The sequence below is a fragment of the Hyaena hyaena genome, unplaced genomic scaffold, assembly GCF_003009895.1.
Source record: "Hyaena hyaena isolate Hyena2069 unplaced genomic scaffold, ASM300989v1 scaffold_2090, whole genome shotgun sequence".
Taxonomy (NCBI): Eukaryota; Metazoa; Chordata; class Mammalia; order Carnivora; family Hyaenidae; genus Hyaena; species Hyaena hyaena.
In genome coordinates this window covers 102,162-107,705 of record NW_024082724.1, presented here as the reverse complement: position 1 = coordinate 107,705, position 5,544 = coordinate 102,162, and the positions used below count along the sequence as shown (strand labels likewise).

At 38.7% G+C, this 5,544-nt stretch overlaps 1 pseudogene; it reads left to right on the top strand.

Annotated features, from left to right (window-relative positions):
* The first annotated feature begins 4,013 nt into the window (after positions 1–4,013).
* Positions 4,014–5,286, top strand: LOC120227210 (annotated as a pseudogene).
* The last annotated feature ends 258 nt before the right edge of the window (positions 5,287–5,544 follow it).

Here is a 5,544-nt window from a genome sequence, read left to right as displayed (position 1 = left end):
GAAAGGAACACCATCCATTTCTGGACAAAAAAGGCCCAGAAGGTCCCACTTTTGCAATTGGACACTCTGCTGGAGACCCAGTGTGGAGAGGGACCCCGGGGGATGGGAGGCCTGGGCTGTTCCAGGGCCCTCACAGAGCTCAGCCCACCACACCCCACCCCTGGCTTAGTTTCCATTGCTTCACCTCAGATCTCCACAAGGCCAGCAAGTGTGTGCATGTGTGCATAAAACTGGACAAAACACTTTGCAGATGCCACAGTGACTTTACAATTTTGTCTCTGGCTGCACATGGAACACTATGGGTCGAATGCATTTTTGTCTGGAACAATTCAGACCAATTTCACTATTCCAGTTCAAAATGAGTGGATATTGCTGAGAATATGGAGGACTTTCACTAGATTAACTTTTTAAAACACTATTTAAATATATGCCAAAGCACTTCAGTACTCATTACGTGTAGTGTAAATTAACTAAGATATGAGACTAAGATATGAGATTAATGCTATCCATACGATGAGCTCATGATTCCTAAAATTCCACAGGAAATTCTTCAGTATTAAATAAGAAATTAAACACTAACTCCATGTTTCTCAAAGTTTAGCACATCAAAATCACCCGGCATAATTGTCGAAAGTGCATAGCACTTGGCCATATACTTCTAGGCCCTGCTGAGTAGAGGCACTGCTGTGGAGTCTCATTTAAGCATGTTTCAAAACTTCTTCTTAATTACTTAGCAAGTGAATTAGTGGGGATAATTAAAATATGATATGAATAAATTATAAGTTCTATATGATTAGAATTCTTGTACTTGTTCATTAAGAAATCTCATTGCAATAAAATGCTGTTGGACCTTTGTATATTTGCAGCCTCTTCACTTTTGGCTTCGGTGCTTCATTTTCATTACCTTATTTTTTATTTAAATAAATGTTTTTTCACTTTTGAGAGAGAGAGAGAGAGAGCATGAGTAGGGGAGGGGCAGAGAGAAAGGGAGACAGGATCCAAAGCAGGCTCTGTACTGATAGCAGAGAGCCTGATGTGGGACTGAAACCCACAAGCTGCGAGATCATGACCTGAGCCAAAGTCAGATGCCCAACTGCCTGAGCCACCCAAGTGCCCCTGTTTTCATTTCATTATTAAAGTTGACTGGAAGGACACCTGTGGCTCAGGTGGTTGAGCAACCGACTTCGGATCAGGTAATGGTCTCAGTACTTAAGTTCAAGGCCCACATCAGGCTTTGTGCTTACAGCTCAAAGCCTGGAGCTGGGCTTCAGATTCTGTGTCTCTTCCTCTCTCTCTACCTCTCCCCTGCTCAGGCTCAGTCTCTCTGTCTCTCTCAAAAATAAACGTAAAAGAAAAAAGTTGACTCTAGTTTCAATTGTTTTTTTATTTTAAAAAATGTAACTAATTGTTACATTATGGTTATTTAATACATTTACCTTATGAGTTCCAGCTTAACAGTGCTTAGAGCTGCATGTTTTTAGCAACATTATTTTTAGGTTGCAAATCTTATTAAATAGATTTTTACTCTAATATTAAATGGGATATATCAAAAAATGTTTTAAGTTCTTAAACTGTGAAAAGTCATTAATGATGTGCTACCTATGCATTTGTGGTGTCTTAAAAAGTTATAATGTTAAACAACATTAAAATTATTCTTTTAATTTATAAGGGGCATTTTAGTAATTTAAATAAGGTGTTTATAGCCATTGTTAAGTGCTTATTGAGTAATTTATTTATGTTAGTGTAAAAATGTTACTTTTGTCAAAGCAAAATGAAAAACGCTTTTGTTTTTAAATTTTAAAGAGAAAGGAAAAGAGTTTTATTCAAGCCCTTTAGGACAGTTGCAGAGAATACATGATCTTCACAAGGAAGACAGTGCTCCTGGGAAGGGATATTTGGTGTAGGATTATATGTGCTTTTTACAGAAAGAATTACAAATCATTATGATGAAGGACATTCCAGAAAGTTACAGACTTTATCTTGTTTTTAGTATGTGCAAGACTGTATGACTTCAGTCTTATGGGATCCAGAGAGGTTTTTATGGTTTTTCTTATCTTTATGTTTGCAAAGCTTCTTTTGGCTTATTTTTATTTTAAACGAAGCAGACATACATTGTGTGCTGAGGCAAGAAAAGAGCCCTGGCTTTGAGGTTTTTGCCAAGCCAGTCTGACCTTGGTAAGTGTTGCAGATTGGGCTTTCCTGGGAGCCTGGGAGCAGAGCCCACCAACACTGAAATTTGAACATTCCCTTTATCACTATAAGTATTTCTATTTTTATGAACTTTTATCATGGGATATGGAGGATGTTTAAAGTAGCAGTGTTCTGAAAGGAAACAGCACCTTAGTTAGGCAGCCATAATAGAGTTCACTGAAGGCCTTTTTAGGGAAACAGAGGGCATATGATGCAGGCCTAGTTCCGGCAATAGTAGAAGCACGTGTGAGGACTCGGGACGTGGGCTGGTGTGGTCATTGGGGCTCAGACAGGACAAGGGTACCAAAATGGCCTCATGCCAGAGCAGAGATTGTAGAGGGATAGCATGTCAGCAAAGAGGGAGTCAGGAGAATAAACACCCAACCCTCACTCTCAGGCTGGTGTCTGTCTCCTAAAAACACTTCTCCTTAACGCTACTCCAAGCCAGATGGCAGGGGACCCACTGTGTTCCCCACAAAGTTCAGCCCCCAGTCCACAGGGCGTCAAGAAGAAGGGTGAGGAAATGCTCGGCATTCATGGGAGAACCACTGTCTTAATACTGGAATGGTTCATATAACAAACTAAATACGATGCCATTAATGTGTTCATATATTTTATTGCATGTACCTCACAGGAGTGACTTTACTGCGAAATTTAGACATTCATCTCTCTAACTGCTATTAGTCCCATGGCATCTTGGACAACTTCTAACTAAAGAACTCTACTAATTCTTGCCAGTATTTTTAAGGAGTTTCTCTCATTTTCCAAGGTCACTTTGTATCAATTATATATATACATATATATTAGGTTTATTTATTTATTTTGAGATAGAGATAGAAAGTGAGCAGGAAGAGACAGAAAGAGGGGGAGACAGAAAATCCCAAGCAGGCTTTGCACTGTCAGCACAGAGCCTGATGTGAGGCTTGAACCCACAAACCACAAGATCAAGACCTGAGCCAAAATCAAGTCAGATGCTTAACCAACTGAGCCACCCAGGTGCCCCAGATTGTTTATCTGGAAGGAATTAAAAATACTATATACTTCAGAGCTAAATGGAAATTTATATATGGACATCATTATTCCTTTTGCAAATCATAGATGAAAGAATGACATTTAAAAAGAATCTCATTTATGTAAACTTTCAGAAGTATTTGCTAATGATACTAATGAAGCATGGATGTGATAAAACTGAAAAGTCACAAAATAATGAGTGTGTTTTCATCCTATGCCAATTTATTTTACAAGACCAAAAAGAAAGAGTAATCAGTTTTCCTATAGTTATGATACAATAGCTCATAGTTTACTTTATTTGTAACCTTTTTTGCAATCTTTATTTGAGCCATACAAGTGGTCTTAATCAGAATGACAGTCTAGCTTAAGTTGGTATACAATAACTAATTTTATAAATTGATTTAGAACAGAAAGGGGATGAAAAAATAGGAACTTCAAATTTTTTGTGGGTGCATTAAGAAGTGTGCAATTAATGGGAGTCTTACCATTAGCCAATGGAGTCAAGTAAACTATCAGAGATCATAAGGGTTTATAGACCATCCTATACTCAAGTGTATCCTGGACAAGGAGCCAAACAAAAAAACCTCAACATTTATTTCTTTGCATAGCCCGGTGATCTGGTCAGATAATGTAGACGCATGGCCCTTTATTTTCCTCTTCTTAAAATGATCGTGTTTATGATACTGCCCCTCCCAGTTTGAAATGTCTCATTTACTCCCTGGTATGATTCCATCCTGCACAGCTGTTCTCTGAAACAGAAGTCGTTTATCCCAATTCGCCCTCTCTCCCACCTAAATGCATGCCGCCACACCATGGAAGATTTGAAGGAAATGGACATGAGCCCCAGAACCACCATTTTGGTTGTGAACTAAAGGCTGACAATAATCATTTTAATGTGGATAATGTTGAAAATGAGCACCAGTTATATTTAAGAACAGTCTGTGCAGGGACTGGTGTAAGGAAAAATCGCACATTGTTGAAGCAGAGGCAATGGATTACTATGGCAATCCAATTAAAGACACACTGGCAGCTTTGAAAATGTCTGTACAGCCGACGGTTTCCCTTGGGGGCTTTGAAATAATACCACCTGTGGTCTTATGGTTGAAATGTGATTTAGGGCCTGTGGACAGCTATTCACTAATTCAGCTATTAGTGAACAGCAGTTAACAGCTGTGGAGGAAGATGCAGAGTCAGAAGAAGAAGAGGGAAGAGGAGATGAAACTCCTTAGTATATTTGGAAAGTGTTCTGTTCCTGAAAGTGGTAGCAAGTTTCCACAGAAAAAAAGTAAAACTTGTTGCTAATGAAGATGATGATGATGATAATAGTGATGATGATGGAGAAGATGATGATGATGAAGATGATGATAGTGATGGTGATGATGGTGATGGTAATAGTGATGATAGTGATGGTAATGGTGATGATGGTGACAGTGATGATGGTGATGGTGATGATGATGATGGTGTTGATGGTGACAGTGATGATGGTGATGATGGTGATGGTGATGGTGATGGTGATGGTGGTGATGATGGTGATGGTGGTGATGGTGATGGTGGTGATGGTGGTGATGATGATGATGTTGATGGTGATGGTGGTGATGATGTTGATGGTGATGGTGGTGATGATGTTGATGGTGATGGTGGTGATGGTGATGATGTTGATGGTGATGGTGGTGATGGTGATGGTAATAGTGAGGTAGCTAAAGACAAGTCTTCATTGAAGAAATCTATACAAGATACTCTAGCCAAAAGTGCACTAATATCAAACCAGAATGGAAAAGACTCAAAACAATCAAATAAAGATGAAAAGATCAATAATCCTTCAGAAAACAGGAAAAGACTCCCAAAATACTGAAAGAACCTAGTTCTGTAGAAGATATTAAAGCAAAAATGCAAATAAGTATAGGAAATGGTGATTCTCTTCACAAAAGCGGAAGCCAAATTCATCAATTATGTGAAGAATTGCCTCCAGATGACTGACCAAGAGGCTATTCAAGATCTCTGGCAGTGCAGGAAGTCTCTTTAAGAAAACAGTTTAAGCAGTTTGTTAAAATGTTCAATCTTGTTTCCTTTCTGTAACAGCTGCTATCTGGCTGTCCTTTTTATAATGCAGACTGAGGGCTTTCCCTACTGCATCTGATCAATGTTGTCCAAGTTCCATCACGAAAAATGTATTGTTCAAAATTCCTGCTCATTTTTAAAGATGGAACTCCATCAGTTGCTTGGTTTCTGGATGGGCTATTATGATAGAACATGGTGTTGCTCAGACAAATAGAAATGGTGGGAGACAAAAATGTCCATGTGAAACAAACTCAGTATTTTAATAAAGTTAAAAAATGTTTCATT